At 39.4% G+C, this 23,303-nt stretch overlaps 1 pseudogene; it reads left to right on the top strand.

The window, feature by feature from the left end:
• The first annotated feature begins 376 nt into the window (after positions 1 to 376).
• Positions 377 to 23,303, top strand: part of LOC143640268 (contactin-3-like) — a 76,497-nt pseudogene continuing 53,570 nt past the window's right edge.

The raw sequence follows: 23,303 nt of genomic DNA, 5'->3' as shown, positions 1-23,303 counted from the left end.
ATTACAGTTTCTTTATGCATTAAACTACAGATTTCTTTTGTGAAAGATATCCATTTACATATTGCTTTTAAATGATTGTGACTATTATAAAAAATACTATTTTTCCATATTCATTTACTAAGTCTATGGGACATTTAGTTTTTAGAGAATTGTTGCATGCCTTCCATCAATTCTCAGAAAATGCAATTGTAAGAGTCATTTTTGAATGATCTCTGAAGATAATTCCATTGCTTTTATCACCAAGGATACTACCTTCCATAGTCCTGACAGATGCTCTTCATGTTTACAGGAGTGGCCTCTCATTCTTCCTTTGTCTATTGTTGGTCAATCCAGTTGTAATCCTGCTATTCTAGGGCTGTGATGAGAATCTTTGATCATGAAGGTTAGTCTGTAGTTTGGACTATTTTGAAACATTGTGTGTGTGTGATTTTACTTCAAGAGCACAATTAGCCAAGACTGGTAGTGATCTTTCTACAATTGGCATATGAACCATTTTTGTCTAATCCATCTGTTCTTTTACTTCTTTTTCTTTATTCCAAAATGTTTCTATAGCCACCCCCAAATCCTGCCCCCCCAAAAAAAATATGTATCAGTGACCATGGAGTAAGCTACATACTTTATTTTATAATCTTCTTCGTAGGGTGCTGAGCATGAAACACCCAATAGAAAAATCTAGTCTTATTTCTTTACTTGAGGACAATGAGACCACCACAGGTCAATTGATTTGGATCCAATCTTACTACATATGGTAGGGTCATACTTAAAATCAGATGTCTTGATGTCTCTAACCTTTCTACCTATATATATTGTTGTCTCTTGGGTGATACTAAGGACATGTTGAATTTTGCATGGAAAAATATTTTTATTTGAAGATTTTTCTGAAATGGAGACAAACATTTTGTTGGGAACTAAAGGTAGCTTCATACTGGAAGGGAGACTGGAATGTAAATAGTTCATCCCAGGGTCAAGGACCCAGAGAGGACTTGGCAGCCATCCTCCTTTCCTCTGCTACTCCAGTGTGATGAAACGCCCAGCACATTGCTAAGCCTAAGAAAGTATTTGCTTAGCTAGTGAATGTTTGCAAATTTACTTTCAACCAGATTGGTGAAGAAAGAACAGCCCTGATCTCCTGGCACTTGCTGAACAGGACGGTGAACTCCTTAAGGAGATCAGTTTAGCCTAGCAATTCATGTCATTGCTTATTTTGTACATATGTTTTGTGTGTTTCCAGTATTCAAAGTTCTGTTCTGGGAGTGGGATTTCTATGGGATAGATCATCCAGCATTACTCTGCATTTTTTATTTATTAATTTATTTTAATTAGGTATATATGACAGCAGAATGCATTTTGATTAATTACACACAATTGCAGCACAACTTTTAATTTCTCTGGTTGTACATGATGTAGTTTCACACCATGTGTGCAGTCATACATGTACCTGGGTAATGATGTCCATCTCATTCCACCATCTTTTCTGCTCCTATGCCCCCTCCATATCTTCCCTTCCCTTTGCCCAAAGTTCCTCTATTTTTCCCATGTCCCCCCCCTTCCCATTATGAATCAGCATCCTCTTATCAGAGAGAAAATTTAGCCTATGAATTGGCTTACTTCACTTAGCATGATATTCTCCAATTCTGACCATTTACCTGAAAAGGCCATAATTTAATTCTCTTTTAATGCTGAGTAATATTCCATTGTGTATATGTACCACAGTTTCTTTATCCATTCATCTATTGAAGGGCATCTAAGTTGCTTCCACAGTTTAGCTATTGTGAATTGAGCTGCTATAAACATTGATGTGGCTGTGCCCCTGTAGTGTGCTGATTTTTAATCTTTTGGGTATAGACTGAGGAGTGGGACACCTGGGTCCAATGGTGGTTCCATTCCAAGTTTTCCAAGGAATCTCCATACTGCTTTCCATAGTGGTCGCACCAATTTGCAGTCCCATCAGCAATGTATGAATGTGCCTTCCCCCCCACATCCTCGCCAACACCTATTGTTGTTTGTATTTTTGATAGCTGCCATTCTGACTGGAGTGAGAATGAAATCTTAGTTTTGATTCACATTTCTCTAATTACTCTGCGATTTTCAGAGGCAGGTGTAGACCGGGCCATATGTAAGACAAGAGAAAGAACAGAGTCCTGCAGGAGCCTAGAGCATGAGGGTACCTGAGGTCAGAAGAGGGGAGGCCACAGGGAGGAGGAAGCAAGTAGAAAGTTTACTTTGTGATAAGGAGGGGCCATTTCCTGATAATGGAAACCCTGAGGAGAGAGACAGGGAGTATCAAGGAGCCCAGAGATAAGAGAGAAAAAGAAAACCAGAAGAGGAATTTTAATTCATCTGCTCTGGATTAATTAGTTTAATGACTAACAAGAAAAATACAGGAGGTCAGAGTATATCCAGAGGCCCAGAAATACCCTGTTTTCAAACAGGCTTCTGTTTTCCTTTAACCATTTTATAATGGTAAATACTCAATAAAATTACAGATTGGAAATTTTAAATATTGAGCATAGACTGCTTCCCAGGTTTCATATATTGCAAATGAAATCCCAGGCTAGGTCAGGTTGGGATTGAATCATTCCTCAAAAAAAGAAACCTAAGGTGATAAATTTGCTTCATATGGTTTGTGGGTTTAACCACTTGGTGCTTCCTAACCTTTCCCAGGTGTCTTGATATGTAATATCACATCTGAGGTGTGTTCTTCTCTTCCAGTTTCTCCTCACGTTCTTCCCACAGTTCTTAATTAAATGTTGCTCATCTTTACAACTCACTAAGGCTCCTTGAAACCATCAGTCTTGGTCACTGGAGGTGGCTCCTGTCTGGTTATCTGTTTCCTCTGTAGCCTCCTCCTGCAGCAGCTGTCCACACCATCAGAACCTGCCTCATTGCTCTCTTGCCTACAACACTTGAGCAGCTGCTTATCAGAGAAAAGTCAAATACAAATTTCTTACTTTGCCCATAAAGCCTAAAACAACTAGTCTCCATCTAGTGCCTGCTAGCTCCTGTATAAGTAAGTTTTTGAGTTGCTGTGACTTAAATACCTCACAAGAACAACTTAGTGGAGGCCCAGATTAACTGGAGAAGAAGTGATGGGATGCCTTTCCCCAGCAAAATCAAATTGAGGAAGTTCAATGGTGTGTTTGAAATCCCTACCTTCCAGCAGGAAGATGCAGGCTCCTATGAATGCATCGCTGAGAATTCACAAAGAAAGAATGTGGCCAGAGGGTGTCTCACCTACTATGGTGAGCATCCCTGGCTTGGGCAAATTGGATTTGCAAATTGTGGGGAGATTGTAGCAGAATCTCCTTTCTTAACTTGTTCTGCATTTTATTCTTTCTTATTCTGCTCAGTGAGGATGGACATCTGTCATGGCAGGAAGGAATTAAAAAGAAATAAAAATATGCAATAGTTTGGATATTTATTTCCTTTGCATTTTAAAATAAATCATATGGTAATGAAGTATTTTATACTTTTTTAAGAATGACCTTTTATACCCTTAATACATTAGAGAGAGATCTCCTTTCTGTCTGCTCTCTTCTCTATGAAAGGAGGTTTTATATCTTTCTTTCTTGTCTTTTTCTAAGCAGAAAAAATTGCCTACTGGGAAGAATTACAATTACTGTATCAGAGAATCCAAATAAACTCAGAATCTTGTTGAGTTTATCAGTATTATTTGGTCCTGTACAATAAAGTATTTGTACTCTATTTGCTGCCTTTAATTTGTAATCACATTTATTTGATGTACTGCTCAATTTGGATAAGGAAAGAATAATAATGTTACCCTTATTTGGAGTCTCTTTGGAGGAAAATTAGATTGTCTTTTTCTTTTCAAAATTCATTTCCAATTTCCTTTTGTTTTAAAAAAATTCAAGCCCCTTGGTTTTGATGAAAATATGATTTAGAAAGTATAAATACATGGTTTTACAAATTGCATCTGTAAAATACATATAAATGTAAGCTCATTGAATACAAATTTGCAATTTAATCATTAGAGACATTGTAAAAACTAGTGTGCATTCACCAATTTTGTGAAAGGCAAATTGGATTATGGTCTATTTGTTTTGGAAACTGAGAACTGAAGCAGTGTGCAGTGCCCACCTGGTTAGCACACGGGGATGTTACAGGGACAAGCGGGGTACACAGACAGTTACTGAAATGGTAGGACTTCTCAGGTCCCCATCAAAAATCTGAAGTCTGTGAAAGCAAAAGCTCTGACAAGATCCATACTTGTTATGTTACCTTGAGCTTTTATGATCTGTCAGAGATGAAACACAGACCTGAACTAGTAGCGCAAATCCTTCTGTCTTCTGATTGTCTCTTCTTTGACATAAGGAGTTGGGTATGGAGGGAAGCATCTTGGGTGTCCAGGTCTCAGTTGGTGGGACAATGTGGAAATGGTGGAAGTGGTGAGAAGATGAGCACTTAACTTACATGGCTGTACAGCTCAAAGCCCCCACAAAGGAAGTCACCTTTGTTCCTACGTAGGCTAGTGTCTTTTTTTGCTCCCTCCCAGGAAAACAAGTGACCGTGGAGAGAGTGCACAGCAAAGTCCAGCTGTCTTCATGTTTCAGCAGTGTCTTTACCTCTCTGTAGCAGAATCCCTGCCTCAATCATAAAGCACTATATGTCTCAGATGATGGGAAACAGGAATTTGTTATCAGACTGTGGCTCAGTCTCTTATTTTTACTTTTCTTTCCTCATTTGTCCTTTTCCTTTTTCCACAAGTTGGCATCTGCTATAATCCAAAATGGCCACAAAAAGTGAGGAGCAGACCAGGGGCAGGAGGGATGAGGTGTCTAGCCACCTGCTCCTCAGATCTCTTTGGCTGCATATTTACCCATAAAACAATCACTGTAACGGAAACTGAATTAGACAATGTAAGATCCTCCTTCTGGAACACAGTGAAAGGTGAAGTTTCCTTGGGGTTTATGGGAAAGGTGAGCAGAGAGAGAATGAAAACACGAGGTTATTTTAGAAATAAGAAAAAGAAGAAAACAATTCACAATAGAAAACCAATATCATCTGCTGTACTTCATAAAGAAGGTAGACTCTTGCTTTAGTCTGTTTTATAGATAATATGATATGTACCTAAGAAATAAATCAGAAATTAAATACATAGAGTTTCACGGAAGTTTCCATTTTAGAAGACTAAGATTGTGCATTCAATAAATGCCATGTAGTTCTCTGTCTGTTCTAATATTTCATGTAAAACGTGGTCTGATAAAATATTTGGATCTCATGTGATGGATAAAGGAGGAAACTGTGATTAATGTGACAGTTATAATCCCAGGGTTGGCTTGGTCCAGCAAATGATCCTCCCATTTGGAGAAGAAGAATACTAATATGTACATTGCTTGGAAATTTTTGCTGGCAACTCAAATCTCCGTCAAAATCTTACCCATGAGTTTATTTGAGATTTCATTCCATTTCAGCATGGTAATTCCTGAAAAAGGAAAACGTGTTGTAATATAAAGTGGAGAGCAGTGATTTTGGACTGAACTATACTTCATATTGGGCAAGTAGTTTTATATAAAACAGATAAAAAACAAAAACAAAACAACAAAAAATAAACAAGAAAAAACTTAGGGTGGTACATTTTTGGTAAAAGCTAAATAGCCTGAGTTTCATATCAATTTCATTTACAAAAAAGCAATTTTATGAGATAGAAATGGAGAGACAAATCTTCCCATGGTCGCAATTAAATAGAAATAGATAAACTGTTCCTCCATATGGGGAATGCAAATACGACTCCACAGTTCACATCGCATGCATAATGCAACGCGAAACCAGTAAGACATCTCACCTCCCAGTTTGGGATCTAGATTGCAAGCTGAGACTTGGCGGAATACACTGTGTATATTGAGTGGCTTCCATGGCAAGTGGCACATTGCTTTCATCTGTAAAAAGAATTTCCAAATACCTTGTAAAACATAAATGGAAATGATTAATCTACTCGATCCAACTGATTTGCATACATAATTTAAAGTTGCATCAGTTTCTTCTCTTTCCGGTAAAAATATCATATGATTCAAGTGAAACCAATTTATCCATCTTTTGCTGTTTCATTTTAATTCACTCAGAGGTTCCTGAGACGTTCACTGGTTTGTATTTAATTATGAGTTATTTGTAACTTGATGGAAATTGTTTTACTCAGTTATAGAAATTTCTTTCCTATGAAAATTAATATTTAGTTCCTAATGAAGACCAGCATTTTACCGTCAATCACTTATTAAGTTGTCATCACTTGTGATCTCATGATTCAGAAATACACTTGAAAAAAATCAACTTTGTGTACCTGCATTACTCTCTATTAATAGACACCTGAAGAATATCATACAGATCGCAGAGTTTGGAAAACTGAATTAGAAGCTTAATGAATTTGGCTTAGGGAATGAGAGATTGCAGCATCCATCTACAAATTTTATATGTCCACTCAGTAGATACTTAGTGGATTAAATATGATTCTGTCTTCCTGGTCACTTTAATCTGTTACCTGGAGCCTAATATTCATTTATATTTACCTGGATAAGGCTTTTACTTTTTATTTGCTGTTTGCTTTACAGCAAAGCCTCATTTGGTTCAGCTCATAAAAGATGTGGAAATGGCTGTGGAGGAGAGTCTTTACTGGGAATGTCGGGCAAGTGGAAAGCCCAAGCCCTCCTACCGGTGGTTGAACAATGGATATGTCCTGGTGCTTGAGGTAAGACAGCCTGCCTGTCATTCTGTCCTCAGCCTGCTCTGTGTTACCTGAATGCTTTCTCTAGTTCCCACTACCAAAAGTGACTCGTGGTTTTCACTCTTTTCCTTTATATCTCAGGAGTGGAATGAATGGATAATAATAACCCAGTCAAGTACCCAGTCTGCCAATGAGAAGATATTTGCAACTTTGCATATTTTCATTGGCTAAGGGTGATTTGTGGTTTCGTGAACTTAGTCTATAAAATAATACACTATGCTTTTGGTATTGAAACCAGAGAAGGTATTCTTTTATCAAATATAGAAAGTTTTTCTGTTTTTCAACTTGTATGGCCTCTGGAGTATATTTGTATCTATTACTCGGTTGCCCTGTTACCTGAGCACTGATTTTCTGATTCACCTTCGCTCTCTAGCTATGTAATCTTGGCTCTTTTTTTTTTTTACTAAGCCAATTATGTTCCTTTGCATTTCTAGACATAATTATCCATACTTATTTTAAAAACCCTGGTAAATATGTGTGTTTTCAAGAACAGTTTTTATACAATAAATTTATAATTTTCCAACTCACACGGTTTTTAAAAACTGTAGTGAAAGTCTTTTCAGTTGATACAATGGAACATCCTTTAAAGTATGAAACTTTAACATGGGTTAAAAATAAAAGGACTTCCATATTTTACTTCTGGATTTATTATTTATTTTACTAATGTACTTTGGGGCTGTATGATGCTTATTCATATTTCCAGTGTGTCTCTCATCTTTCAAAGAAGGAAAAGGTTCAATTTCAGGTGAGCCCGCTTAATACACTGAGGAAAAGGTAGACATGTTGTGTCTGATTGAAATGGTAGTGAGTAGTGCTCATTTTTTCTTCTAAAAATTTGCTCATGCGCAAGACATTTTTGTTATTGTCTAGGAGAGAATACAGATAGAAAACAGTGCCCTTACAATATCAAACTTATATGTGACTGATTCTGTCATGTTCCAGTGTATCGCAGAAAACAAACATGGCCTCGTCTATTCCAGTGCTGAACTCAAGGTTGTCGGTAAGACCAATTTTCTCTGCTCTTCATTGTTCTTGAATCCTTCCTTCTTGCCAGAAACTGAAGTATGTGCTTTACATATTGGATTCCTGCATCTAGTAACACTTAGAGTGTCAAACATGATTATTCAGGGTTTCTAACCAAAGCATGCATTTGAATGATTTCTAAGGAAAAGTAGTGATGAGGGACAAAATTAGAAACCAAAAGTTGAAGTAAATCCACAGAAGGAAGAAAGCGTTGGCCTGACCCATCTCTGTCCAGCTCCAGGTTTGTGGTGAAGGAATGCTTCTTAACGCAAAAGTGATCTGGGCCTTTCCTGCTGATGGGCCATCAAAGCAAATACCAAAATTGAAATCAATACCATTTGATTGCAAAGGGGTTGCTTTTGTCTTTATTCTCGTCCAACACTGGACATACTGAAGCCTTAATTAGCCAAGGTTTCACTAACTGAATTATGAATTCTTTTCTTCTTGTTGCACCAGATGTAAGAGGAGAAATTATATGTTTTATCATGTTTAGGGAAATTTTCCCAAAGGACACTTACATTGGAAATGATGGAAAAATCAAGATTTTATCCTGTTTTGGCATAGCATAAAATAGGCAAAGAAAGAAGAAAGGGAGGTAGAGGGAGGAAATGAAAGGGGGAGGAAGGAAGGAGTTCATCAGTCTATGCAATTTAAATGGAGACTGCAGATTTCAGCCTAACTTGATCTAGGGTGCAAATATCATCATGGGTATTAGGTTCCATGTGAAGTTTCCCAAGAAATTGAGTTTATTATCATAGTCAATCCATGGGGAAAAAAATGATGGCTTTCTTAATAGCTTAAGCTCAAGCCATAGCCCTGCGATCAGTGGCCTCAGGTAGCCTGATTTGAGTCATTATGCATCTATCTGCTTATCACTGACCAATCCTTATGGCCAGAGGGCAATAAGGCCCTGATGGGGTAGCTCATCGGCTTTCAACAGAACACAGTCTTGCTTCAAAGTGTATTTGGAAATGCCTGCAGATAGTATTGGTGGTTGTAAGTAGGGGGAGGGATGGGCCCCTTGTGTGATATTAGCATTTGGTGGATGGAGGACAGAGAGGCTGCCAGCACTTGTACAGTGCACAAGAATGCCTCTGCACAAATGGTTATCCAAGTGCTGTGCTCTGGTAGTCAGCAGAGGTAAGTCCTAACCTGTCTTCATGGGATGAGCTTTTAAAAGTTTTCTGTACTAAGTGATCTCCTTTAGTTCAGTGAGCTATTTTAAAGCCTTTACAGTCATCATTAAAAATTCCTACATAAAGTAATTGTTTCAAGATTTAGGGCCTGCCCCAAACACCATAGCACACATTTCTTTTTTAACAGTGAAACCCCATGAGTGGTGCACCATAAATCAAATAAATCTGGTGCCAACATCATGCCTTTCACCTTAAATCTAAACACGGCTGTACTGTCAACCTTTCAGATTTACAGGAAGTTAAAAACATGATCCAGTGCTCATTAAATCGATGATCTCTCATTCTCTCTCCTTTCATTCTTTTCAGCCTCTGCTCCGGATTTTTCAAAGAATCCCATGAAGAGGTTGGTTCAGGCCCAGGTGTGCAGTCTGGTGAGCCTGGATTGTAAACCCAGGGCCTCCCCCAGGGCGCTGTCTTTCTGGAAGAAGGGGGACACAGTGGTGCAAGAGCAAGAAAGGTATTCTCTTGTCCACACAAGTGGCCGCCGACTTCCTTTTCATATTCCGTAAGGTCACAGCAGGTCTTCCACATGAGCCTCAGTACCGTAGCATCTCAGTGGGCCAGGAGGTGTTCAAGAATCAGCACAGTGCTAGTTTTGTTCTCTGATACTCTCATGGTGACAGTCGCATGTTGGTGGAGTCTGAAAACAGACAATCCCTCATCGAATCTCTACCCATATAGAAGCCTGTCTTGTAGCAAGGGGTTTCTTCCCCAGTCCTCTGGGGAGAACCAACCAGAATGGTAAAGGAGTGTCAGCCCCAGAAGCAAGGCAGCATCGTGCAGAACAAAGAGCAGATGAAAACACAACAGCCCATGCAGAGATCTATACACACACACACACACACACACGCTGCTGGCCCCTGTGCTGAATCATACACAACACGGATGTTTCCTTTCAGCCAAGGCTTACTGGTTTGTATAATAGCATTGAAATGAAGAGGTAGAATGACCTGAGTTAAAAGCACAATTCAAGAGCCCCTGGGCCTGGCCTCGCATTTTCCTTCTGCCTTTTACTAGCTCAGTGAAGTGACCCCATCTTTCTGGGCCTCATTTGTTAGTGGAAATGATGACAGTTTATGCCTCATGTTGAGAAGATTATATGGACAAACTCCATAAATATTCATAAAGCACTGAGATCAATCCCTGGCAGAGAATAAGCATATGTCCTAGCCGTTATTACTATTTATTAAGTACTTACTATCTGCCAGATACTGTGCTCCCAGCTTGCGATATCACAGTAACAACCCCGAAGGGCCCATATCCATAGGTTGAAACCACGTGGCTATGTTACAGCAAGTGGTAAAAGGTAAGCTTTCAGATAGAAATATTAACTTGAGTTAGTTGTATGGGTCCAAACTCACCTGAGTCCTTAAAGGAGGAAGAGGAGGAAAGAAGGATGGCCAAGGAGATTTGATGTTCAAAGATGTGATGATCCCAGACAGATGGGAGGTACAAGAAGGATCATCGTGCGTGTGGCTGGATTGTAGGTTGTAGTAGGCACCACTGGCACAGGAACAGGGCCTTGGCTTCATGACCTCCAGGGAGTGAATTCTACTAACAGTCCCAAGGAGCACAGAAGGTTCTAGAGCCTTGGGAAGGAGCTAGGCTCTGCTAACGCCTTGATATTGGCACACTGAGAACTAGACTGGACTTCTGACCTCCAGAACATTTGAGAATACATTTGCCTGAGTGTAGGCCCCAGAGTTTTGGGTAAATCATTACACCAGCAACAGGAAGCTGAGCACACAAATTATCTCCTTGAAACATCTCTGGAGCTAAGGAGAAAACCAGAACTTAGAGGGATTGTTTGATTTGCTAAAGTGATTCTTTAGTCTTCTCTGATTGACATCTGGGCCTTTTTGACTCTAGGGTGAAACCACTGAGCCTTTTCAGCCTCACTGTTTGTACAGGATTCCAGAATCTTATAGGTGATCTGAAGTGCTGAAGCAACTCCCAGTGATTACTTTTGAAAATGAGAAGAAAAAAAAAACATGCAGTAAAACCTCAGGACAACATACTCAGATCCCTTTTCTAAAATTGCAAAGTCCTTTTGCAGGCAACCCAGTTGAACTGCTTGTAGATTATGGGCCCAGAGAGATTTTCCTGAGTCAGTACCCCACAGCATGTGCAATGCCACCATTCCTTGACCACAAACAGCGTCCTAAAAGGCAAGCACAGGGGGACCAGGCAAAACTGGGACCCAAGTGGGTAGACCCAGTCCAGCCCAGTGTGTGCCACACAGAAGAGATTGCTGGAACAGGAAGCTAATTAGTGATTTGGAGTTTGATTTTGTAAACTGGTTTCAATAGGACAGTATAAACCAGTTCCTTTGGACTGTGCTAGAAGCTAAGTCTTCTGAACAATTGCTAACTATGTTGTGGGGACATTTTAGTAGTTTGATTGCATACATGAATTAGAGAGCGATTATTTCCCCGGGACTCTGTGGGTTACACAACAATAAAGCCACTTGTCCTCACAGTAGTATACAGAGTAGGCAGAGGTTCTAATCTTAATTTTAAAAGGGAATTTTAAAAAGATTAAGAGATTTAGCTAAAGGCATAAAGGAGAGATTCACTCCCACAATGTACAGGGATGTTGTAAGTTCCGGAGTCTAAACTGGAATTTCTTACTTGGACATGTACAATCCTTAGTTTTTTTTATCTGTTAAATATAGACAATAATTCTGAGCCTCACCTAGTTGTATAATATAAACCTTTAGCATAATGACATTGGTAGAAACATTGATCATTAAGGATGAGGTTATGCCACAAATAAAGTGTTGAAAGTAACACTGGCTGAAAAAGGAGTTTCTTGAGTGTTGTTTAGGAGTTCAGTGGTTCCTTGGTCTCTCTGAAGGTAGACATCAGGTCTGCCTCGACTCACGTACACACACATGCACCAGCACTCATGCTCTGCCACCATCCTCACCTCATGAACCAAGAAGACTGCCTGAGCTCCAACCTCGCACTGACATCCCAGGCAAACACAAGGAGGATGATAGAAATAGGTATACTTTCTCCATTATAAGAGACTTCTCTGAAATCCCATATAGCATTTTCCCTTGTACCTTATTGATCATCAATTAGTAAATTAATTCCCTGCTATACTGAATAGCAAGAGAAGCTGGGAAGTTTGGGCTTTTTTTTTCCCCCTTGGAAGGAAATGGCCCAATGAAGAACTAGGAGTACATTTTCCAGGAGATGTGCTTGCCACTGCAGCAGAGTCCCTGCTAAAGACAGATAGTTCTCTACCCCTTTGGGCCGACTGTCCCTCCACTTAGCATTCTGTATGTCTAGCATCTCTGCTGCACATAATAAGGAGATTTTTCAGATAGGAAGGTAAAGTGAGGAGTAAGAAATGTGTTTAAGGAGACGGTCCAAAGAGCTGCAGTCCTTCCCAGAACTATGGTTTGAATTCGTTTCTGTCTCTTAGACAGCAAAAGTATTGACGAGCCAGGGCCTCGATGCTCAGGGAGAAGACTGCTAGAAGCAATTATAGAACAACGTGCAGATCTGACTCTTCTCCAAGTTCAGGGGCAAGCAGAGTGGGCTGCAGCCTTCCTTTGACTTGGAAGCCCCCTGTCTTTCCCTCTTGACTTGGACTGAGGCTCCAGCCAAATCAGGGGAGCTCATCAAATGCTAGATTTGCTGTGGTGATTCAGCGTTGGGCTGCTCCAACTTATAAAGGCTGTTTCTAGTCTCTTTCAGGGGACAAGTGAATTCATTGGGGGGCATGTGAATTCGTGGATGCATTTGAGAATAGAAAGGAAGATAAAATTTTTGGTAAAATGTTTGAGTTATTTATAATAAGATTTGAAATTCATTTGATTTTTTTCTCATTAGTTAATTATTTTGATAGGCAAACTTGGATTCATCAATGAATAAGAGATATATAATCAGTGGGAAGCCATATAACTGAGTGGCTATTGAGAGAAAAATGCATTTTGAATAAGTAAACATTCTACTATCTATAGTATCATTCAAAGCCTAAGTCAGATTAAAAAAAACAAAGTTTGAATATGTCCTTTTTTCGGTGGGGGAAGTTCCTTGAAAATTGATGAGAGATAGTGGAACAGAGGTAAGGATTGAAGGAAAGGAAGGAAGGACAGGGAGGGGGGGAGAACTGCAGAAGGAATCTGATCAAACCTGGGTACACAGTGAACATACCACAGTGAGTGCTGCCTTTGTTTCTAACCATAAGGCACGAATTAAAAAAAAAAAACTCCAAGTAAATAGAAGAATGACCAGGATTGTAAAGGAAGGGGAACGGGGTGGGGAGGGAGGAGAGGGTAGGGAAAGGGAGGCATTGGGGTCCAATCAGAGCCACTTAATCCCATGCTTTATGATTGTGTCAGAATGAACCCCAATATTACGTAAAACTGTAATGAACTAATAAGAAAAAACCTTTAAAATTATGTCTTTTTTAAAAAAATTTAAGCTATTTTATTTATAATCAATAAACTCTGCTTAAACATCTTTATATGCATAAACCCACCTCACAATTGTTCCATGTCATGAGATTGACAAGAAAGGACTTTTGCAATACTCTATAAAGTGACATGAATTACTTTTTTATGAGAAATGTCCACATATCACCTTAAAAGCTAAAAAAATAGCCGCATGCATTTAAAAAGTAGAATTAGAAAAATAATTTTCAATTTTAGTATAAAAATAGTTTTGAGGAAAGGAATAAAATCCCATCTATGTAGCACCATTATCTAAAAATGAAAAAAATATATGATGTAAATTCATCTTTATACCTATTTGCTAAAAATAAGGAAGAGACAACATAATTCTTTTTGTATGTGGGAAAAGCAATACAAGTAGTTCGAATTTTTTGCCTAAAAGGTAGTGATCAGCAGAGATGAGATCAAAATTCTACATGAGCTTAAAACACTAAACACTATTCTCTTAGAAGCATTCTCTATAATATTTAATCAACATAAACGAGGAAGACTACTTTCAATTTCTTTGAATGTTATAATCATTGACCAGAATCCTGACTTTAATATCCATACTACTTATCAGTAATACATCACACCTTTATTTTAATTACTTATTTAACATGTCTTCCCTGCCAGATGACAGGTCCTGGAAGACAGGAAAAGTGTCTGTAGAAACTGATTTATATATATATATATAATCATTTAATACATAACATATAGTATATATTGACATATTTTTATGAATTATGTAATTATATATGTACTATATATAATTAATTGCTATATAAGTCACATAATACTCCTGGGTGACTATAATCCACCTGTTTTTAAAGTTTTTATATCAGCACAACAACAGCTTTGAAATTACAAATCAGCCATGGAAATTGGATCTAAGTCAGTGAGTCACTTACTTAGCAATTCCTGAATTGCTTTGGAGAAACAAGGGTTATTGCTCTCAAGTATGGACAGGATGTGAGTTCTGTTGCAACAAGTGTTCCTGCCCATCAGGTCCTGGAAATGCTGTTCTGAGTAGACACCAGGGCATATAGTGCAAACAGTGAGTCCTGAGCTCTTGGAATTATGTTTCTGTGCATTCATTTGGAAATTCTTTGAGTACCTACTTCATGGACCAGGCACTAGGTATTTACTTTCTGTCAGAGAAAGCCACACCATCGTTTGCAGCTTTTCAATGTACAGCCAGGTAGCACAGGACGGTTACAGTAAAATTCAGTTTGCAAGGTTCTGGATATGCAAGGCGGAGATCTGCACAAGCATTCTGGAGAAGACTGGAAAGATCCTGGGGTTCTTGGAAGAAGAATTATCCAGGCCAAAGAAATAGCATGTGCAAATCACAAAGGCCAGGCACAGGATAAAGTCAACAGAATAAAATAAAGGTAGCAGCAGGATTATCAAATCAAATTTATGTTGGAGAACGGGGACCAGGGCAGCAGTGGGTATATTGGAGTAGGTGGAACCCCAGTTAGCAGCCCTCCACCAGCCTGCACACGAGAGCAGAACAGACAGAGCTAACCAATGGAGGTGGGATTGGAAAGAAGTTTTTAGAAGTCTGAGAAGAGCTTAATGCTATAGGACCTACTCACTGATTAGACTTGAGAGACAGCTAGGCATGGGGGTGAATCCTGAATTTCTGACTTGGGCATCATACATTGTGGTGGACCCATTCATTGTGACAGGGAACCTCCCCAGAGATGAGGGAGTAGGGCTAAATATGCTGAGCTCCATTTGGGATTGGTTGATTTTTAAATTGCATGTTGAAAAGTGAATTGTGTGCGTCTCCATCCATCCATACACACACCTACCATATCATCACCTTTGTGCAGGGTGGGGGCTTAGTGAATGTGGAACTTGGGAGTTAGGGCTGCAGGCATCACAAACATGGAGATGGCAGTCAGTGCATGGTTGTGTTGGAAAGTAGATGTCACTAAGTGGCTTAAAGTATGCATTGTACCCCTGAAGCACTGCACACTCAGGTTTTAACTAGAGAGACCTGTTTTTTTGCAAGCTCAGTTAGTAATTGATTATTAAATAATCTGAAATTTCTAGCATTCAGGATTGAGCAAAGATCATTTTTGGATTTTTTTTCCTTTGTGTTTGCATCTTCCATTATTGAGTTACATTGCTGCATTTTTTTCTTCCCTGCAGGAAGCATCTTTCTGAATAAACAAAAACGTCTGGCCTCCTGAACATCTGATAATATTTCACCAGGTGTTGCTGTTTTAATGCAACTCCATTCACTTATTCACTTGAATTCATGTGTTTCAAATAAAAAAAGAGTCAAATTAAAATTGGATATTTTGTCTCCTTTAAGGAAACGAAAATTGAAAATGACTCTTGGGAATATGAATAGGCCTGGCTTGGGAGAAGAAATAGCCAGTTGGCATATTTTAGAGAATGATTAGCTTGTCTCTGTCATTCACTCGTACTTAAAACACATTAGCCAATTATTTTTAAAAATGAGGGCTTTCATTTCAATGTTATTGCTTATAATAGTAAATATTTTATTGCAATAGCCTCAGTTCATATGAAAGTCAAAGAATGGCCCATTACATCTAATTAAACACATTAAAATTGTTTTAGATATTCTATGCAGCATTTAATACTATAGAAATTTATGTGCTTTTTAAAGAAGTAGGAAAGATTTTTTCCCAAAAATTTGAGTAGCCATAATCTAGGTAGCATTTTCAAAATGCATTAATCAATTCTTGATGCATGTGTCTATTTGGGAACTGGCTTTAAAATGCAGTTAGTATTTTATGCTGCTGATTCCATTTATATGAAGGTCCCAGAGAAAGCTCAGATTTCGTGACAGAGAAGAGTAATTGCTGCTTGGTGGAGGCTGGGTGTGGGTGAGGAGGGAGAGTCGGGGGCAGGGGAAGCTTCCAGGGAGAGAAAGCTGTTCTAACCCTTGATTGTGATGGTATTTATGTTCGTGACTGCTTGTATTTGTAAGAACTCACAGAACTGTACCTAAAGAGTGACTTGAACATTGTATATAAATTATGCTTAACATGCATGAAATTTTACATTCATTTCATCCTGCTTCCATGAGTAAGTCCATCTAGCAGTTTAGAAGATCAAGAGATGCTCTCCCAGATGGCCACTTGTTCATCCGAGATACCTTGAATGATTCACCAATGGAGAATCTAAACATTTTCCGGGAACCAGGATAATTGTGACAGAGCTGGGACCACTTGGCATCTCTGTCATGACCTTAAAGCTTTGGTGACGATGTGCCTGGGAGATCTGTGACTCTCCAGCAGGTAGTCAGCTGGTACCACCCCTCGACCACCATCTTGGCCAGATAGTTTCTGTATCCATCCTTCCTCTTCTTTCTGGCTCCCTGGCTCCTCTAATCACAATGGAGTCCCTTTTCCTCCCTGCTCTTCAATTTGCTGGTGCCTTCCCAGGAGACTTCCAGGGCCTCTTCATCCAAGAGCCTGACTCTGTCCCCTTCCCCTTCACCCATGTGTACCCATCTAGAGGGCATCTCTCCAGCCCATGTGGGTGCTCAGTGAGCTTCAGTTTTTTCACTTGGCTACGCCTGAGTTCCCTGTTAAGCCTGTACTCCTGAATGCTTGCCTCCAAGTTCATTTCTAACTCTTGAACTTTGAAGCACAGGGGAGGATTTTCTTTCATATGAACCATGCTGCTGCTTTAAGATACTGTACATTAGCTGATTAGTGATTGACGTTCCTGTCCTCTACTTGGAGGGAGAGTCCTCCATCTGTCCACTAGTTTGTGATATCATTATGCAGTGCTGGGGACTGTGGACCGACCCCACTGGTAATGTATAGATGAATGAGAAATACCAGGATCCCTCAAGGAGCCTACAGTGGGTGTGGAATGTGGAAAACTAAGCCAATGACCAGGATGGATAGATTTTATGATTAAGGTGACCATATAATTTGTTCTACAAATTGGGACATTTTCAAAGGGAAGATGGTACTGTTAGTACTGCCTTCAGGACAGCATGAATGAACTAGGACAGGTAGAGGACACTGGACACTGCTGTCTTGTCCATGAAGCAGCTGCTTATCCACCAGTAAGAAGCACAGAGAAGAGATTCTGTCTCAGGCCTGGGTCCTGGGAAAGCATTTCTCCAGGAGGGACCGCTCACAGGAAGTGACATGAAAGGGAGCACAGCAAAAGAGAAGGGGAAGTAGCATCTACACAGAAAGCATTGCTTAGTTAAGAAGCGAGGCCTCTTATCTATGCCCGTATTCCAGTTGTGTCAGTGGCCAAGATCATCTCTCCTGATCACAAAATCTGGAGAGCCTGACTTGAGATCTTTCCCCATAGACACCCATCTCTCTCCTTCCAAGAAGGTGAATGCTGGAGGAAGTTTAAAGGGACAATGGAGATTCCAGGGTAAATGTGTGCAAGAGTCTCAGAGTGGGGAGAAGAACCTCCTTCCCGATCTGGCTTCCCAACCTGCACCTCCACGTCACCAATGCTTTTTGTGGGGCTGCACATTAGCCTCATAACTCCCATTCCCCATGAGAAGACTAGGAGCATGTGCAAGTGAAGTCATTGCTATCCAAGGGTTTGGAAGTGGGCTGGGACTCACAGAAGGCATTCTGTGAAATCACATTCTCTCCACTGTGCCCATCCACCACCCCAGCATGTTCCTACACAGCTTCTGCATTAACTGCAGGGTAGCTAAAGTTTCAGTGCATTTGAATCATTATTTACATGAATCAGTCATACCTAACTGGTATGCATTATACTTTGTGTTAATCATCTGTGTGACATGAAGTTAAATATTAAGTTTCAATGGTTTCTTTATTTAACTTTAACAGGTACAAGGAGCAATATATCAAATGGGTCATATCTTGGGTCTGTTGCCTATCAACCTGTGTGTTTTAGACAAGTTACATAGGCCCTGAGTTTTGGTTTCCTTATGTAAAAATCCTTGACTTACAGGGTTAGTAAGCCTGTTGGTACCAGTTGCTTAGTATATGCTCTTGGCAATAGGTGGGCAAATGAAATTGGTTGTATCTGACAAGCAGAGAAACACATGGGTTCCTTTGGACAAATTAGGTAGTACTACCCCTGCCCCATTTCTTCCACTCAGTGGAAAGATAATAATAGTGTTTTTAAAGTCCCTATCTTCTACATAGGTACTCAAAAATAAGTACCTGATGCCTTTGATACTATTTTTAACCTGACTTGATTTTTTTTTTTTGTAGTGTCAGACACCTTCAGAGTACCTGAATGGAAAGGAAAGCTTGTACCTTTCTTTATGGTGCAATAATCTCTTTTATATTATTCAAACTTTCTTCAGTAAATGAATTCCACATAAATATCATGGTAAAGACATCAGCGACAAATGGTCTCTGAAAGTGTATCAACTAAACTTTGCAGATGACCAAGTGTTTCTTAAATTGAGCTTCCAGATTTGTTTTTGATGGATTATGAAAGTTGGGAACTTTGTCAATGTTATAATTTCGGTGAGGGAAAGCTGATTAATGAATCTGAATGAGCCTGTCAGAATACACTTCAATCCAGTTTGTTGCAAGAACTGGGTAAATTAATTGATATCCATGCCCAACTCAAATGTTTTGTTTGCCTGTCAGAATACACTTGAATCCAGTTTGTTGCAAGAACTGGGTAAATTAACTGGTATCCATGCCCAACTCAAATGTTTTATTTTTTTGGAGGATCTTCCCATGCACATTCCTTTAGTCATACTGCATGTCTCACCCAAACCCTAAAGCCAGTGTACACTTGTCCACAGCCCAATCCATTTTCCTTATTTCTGCTCTCACTCAAAATTACATATATAATTATATGTGTGTGTATACAATTAATTAAAACAAACAAATATATTATGTTTTAATTAATTGTATAAAACCAAAATATCATTGCATACCACTTTTGCATATTTTTCTGCTAAAAAGTTTGCAATAGGAAGAAACAGGAGCTTTCCCTTAAACTAAGCATACTGACTCTTTGGTACCATCAGTATAGAAGTGGTAGAGCATACACCATTGCCTTTTCAATAACTCTTAAAGAACAAAGGAGGAAACTTCCCTTTGCATTCTTCACGTATGCTCTTACAATTTCTTCTGGCTTGAGTTTATTTTCTTCTCAACCTAGGAAACTCCAACTCATGTCTCAAGGTCTGGCTTGGTCTTACCTGCCAATAGCACTCTTCCTGAAGCACAGTGGGCAGCCATAACGGCTCTTTCTGTTTTGCCATTGTGACTCCCTCATGTCTGTCATATCAGTTATCCCACCAGGGAATTGGCAGTTCCTGCAGAATGCAGTGCACTTGAATTCTGGCACAACCCTTGCCTTATCCATCCTGTGTTCCCAGCTTCTCCGACATACATCTTTGTTCATGTCAACCTTCATTCACTCCTCAAATATTCATTTAGCATCTACTGTTCCCACTAATGATTGCTGCATAACAAATAACCCCAAGGCTTAATGGTGTAATAGAACAGCGATTTTATCATCTCTCAGGGTTTCTATGGGTCACGAGTCCAGGAACACTGCAATTGGCTGGATGGTGCATGCTCAGGCTATCTCAGTTGGGGCTAGAGCAAGAGAAACCAGAATACGCTTCTCAGAGAGACCTTTCTCTCTCCTCCTGCTGTCCCAAGACCTCTCATTGTGGTCTCTATACACAGCTATTAGGGGTTTCCTCCCAAAGGGATGCCCTTTCAGGAGTCTGAATAATTCCTTGAGCATCCACAGGCATGAAAAGTGAGGATTCACAGTAGCAAGATGGAAGCCCAATCATCTAGTCCCCTGAGTTGATTTCCTGTTCTATAGCAAATGCCTGAGAGATCAACTTATAAAGAGAAAAGATTCATTGTGTCCCACAATTTTAGAAGTTTCTGTCAATCATCACCCATTGTTTAGGGCCTTTGGTGAGGCAGCACTTTATAATGGCAGCATGTTTGAAGCAAAACCACTCTCCTTAGAGTTAGGAAGGCAAAGAGGGGAGGAAAGCTGGGTCCTCCTATCCCCTTTGAAGACCATCCTCATCTACCAAAAGACCTCCCCCAAGGCTCCCCATCCTACTGCTTCTACCAGCTCCCAATACCTGGGGACCAAGCTGATTCCACATGCCCTTTTGATAAACAATACAATCCAAACTCCCAAGACCCAGTGCCATTTCTCTGCATTCCATTGGTTCCAAAGATCAAAGGAAGAGGAGCTGGATTCCCTGTTTTTTATTCCTTCCCTGGACTTTCTTGAGTTATGCTTGACAAGTAAAGGTTGTGTATATTTAAAGAATACAAGGTAATGTTTTGACACACAGTGGGAAATGACTGCTGCCATCAAGCTAATTAATATATCCATCACCCCACATAAGTAACATTTTAATGCATATGAAAGCAGTTAAGATCAACTCTCTTTCAAGATTTCAAGTGTACAGCAGAAAGTTATTAGCTGTAATCACCATGTTGCACATTAGACTTTCAGAATTTATTCATACTACATAACTGAGCCTTTATATTCTTCAACCAACATCTCCCCAGTTTTCTTACTCTCCAACCCCTGGCAAACACTGTCCTGCTCTCTGCTATTATGAGTCTGACTTTTTAAAATTCTACATGTAAGCAATGTCATGCGATATTTGTCTTTCTGTGTCAGGACTATTTCTTTCAGCAGGTCCTGCAGATTCATCCATGTTGTTGCAAATGAATGGATTTTCTTCTTTTGTAAGGCTAATGTGTTTATCTGCTGATGGACTTTCTTATGTACTGGAGATTTAACCCAGGGTCTCATGCATGCTAGGCAAGCATACCTCACTGAGTTATATCACCAGTAACCCATTTTTTAAAAATTCTGTTTTGAGACTGGGTCCCATTAATTTTCCGAGGCTGATCTAGAAATTGTGATTCTCCAGGTTTAGCCTCCCAAGTATCTGTGATTATAAGTGTGGGCTGCTGCACACAGCTACTAGTGGACTTCTTAGAGGAGCAAAAGCAAGATGGCTTGGATATGAGGTAACCCCCAAGGAATCATGGGGAAGGCTTTATCCCCAGTGCAGTGATGTTCAGAGTTGAGTGATTAGACCACAAGGATTCTGATTTCATCCATGTTTTAATCCATTAATAGCTACATGCACTATTGGAAAATGGTGGAAAGTGTAGTTAGGTGGGGCACGGTTGGAAGAAGTAGGTCACTGGGAATATGCCCATGGGAACTGTATCTTGTCCCAGGTCCCTTTTCTCTCACCTCTTTCTCTGTGCTTCCTGGCTTCAGTGTGCTAAGCAACTTTCCTCCAACATGACCAACTGCCATGATGATCTGTCCTATGAGGCCTGCCTACCATAGGCAAAAATCTTTGGAAAATCATGAGCCAAAATAAACGTTTTCCCCCTTTTCCCCCCTTTTAAGTTGTTCTCAGGTATTTGTCAAATGATGAAAAGCTGACTAACACACCAGAAAATTCCATGGGTTGGAGATCATGGTATCCATGTTTGGGAAGTGCAGTTGGAAACACGGACCATGTGCTTTGCATTGTTCTGGGCTCTGAGGATAGAGGATGAATTAGAAAGACATGCCCTCTTCTTCATGGGTTTTGCATAAGGAAGAGACCAAATATAAGTAAGCTAAAAGAGATCATTTCTTTAGAGATAAAAGAAATGAAAAGAATGATTATATAGTGCATTTGAAAAAGGCCTTATTAATGAAGTAATTTTTTAATAGAAAACTAATCAGGAGGAAGGGCAGTGACACTGAAGTGTCATGGGATTGGGGGGAGTAAAAAAACATTAAATCCCACAGATGAATGTCGTTGAAGACTTGGCAAAAATGTTAGATTTTATTTTAAATGGAATGTGAAATCATTTAAGCTGTGAAAGCAAGAGTAACATAATCTGATTAAAAATAACTCTGTCTGCAGTGTGGAGAGTGGTTTGAATAGAAAAAGGAGAAAAGCAATGAATCTGATTAGGAGACAACTCAGGGTAACTGGAGAATATTTAGAGTTAGATAGTAGAAATGAAGAAGAGGATATATTAGGGAGGTAGAACTGGATGAATATGTTCCTTAGATGTAAATTTTTATATGTAATAATTACACTTAATTATGCATGAATTACATGGATCCCCTTGGCCATTAGAATAGAAGTCTCTAAAGAATAGGATCTATTTCTTACTCATAGTTTTCAAAAATTTGTAGTGCTTTATAAGTACTCAACAATACTTGTTGAAGGTTTTCATCCTCTCTTGAGCAATGTGCCATGTATTAAACATATCTATAATTTTTTTAAATTTAATTTGTTCAACTGTTCCTGCAAAATATGTAAAATTGATTTTAAAATAGATTTCTATCCTTGAGATCTCCTATTTAAAATATGGACAGTTCAGTTATAGTATTTTCTCCCCTTCTGGAAGCCTTTCACAGAAGAAGTGAATGGATATGTAGATGGATGATAGATGGATGGATGATGGGTGAATAAATGATGAATGAATAGATGAGTGGATAGATGGGTGGGTGGATGAAAGTTTGGGTGTGTGGATGGATGGGTGGATAGATGGTGGACAGATGGATGGTAGATAAATGGATGAGTGGATGGGTGGGTAGGTGGATGGATGGATAGATGGATGCTCAGATGGTTGTATAAGATACAATTGCCATAGCATTTTTATACAAGGAAGTTATCAGGTAGAGTGGACATGATGATTGCTGCCTTCCATATTCTGATGCTTCCATATTCTGATTTTTCATCTGTTATGAAATTTCTATCAAGTTAGTATACTTAGGTCAACTTTTCACTGCCTACAAAACTTTAAAAAACATCATTTTGCTCTGTGACCTGTTTTTTACTTTGTGATCTTATTTGTGGATTTTCTAATTCTGTCCTAATGCAGATTTCATTGCTAGGGAAGTTTCTGTGGGAAGATGAGAGTATATGACT

The sequence above is a fragment of the Callospermophilus lateralis genome, unplaced genomic scaffold, assembly GCF_048772815.1.
Source record: "Callospermophilus lateralis isolate mCalLat2 unplaced genomic scaffold, mCalLat2.hap1 Scaffold_1583, whole genome shotgun sequence".
NCBI classification, from domain to species: domain Eukaryota; kingdom Metazoa; phylum Chordata; class Mammalia; order Rodentia; family Sciuridae; genus Callospermophilus; species Callospermophilus lateralis.
Note: the sequence above shows the minus strand (reverse complement) of the source record. Positions and strands in the feature narration are given on the sequence as shown.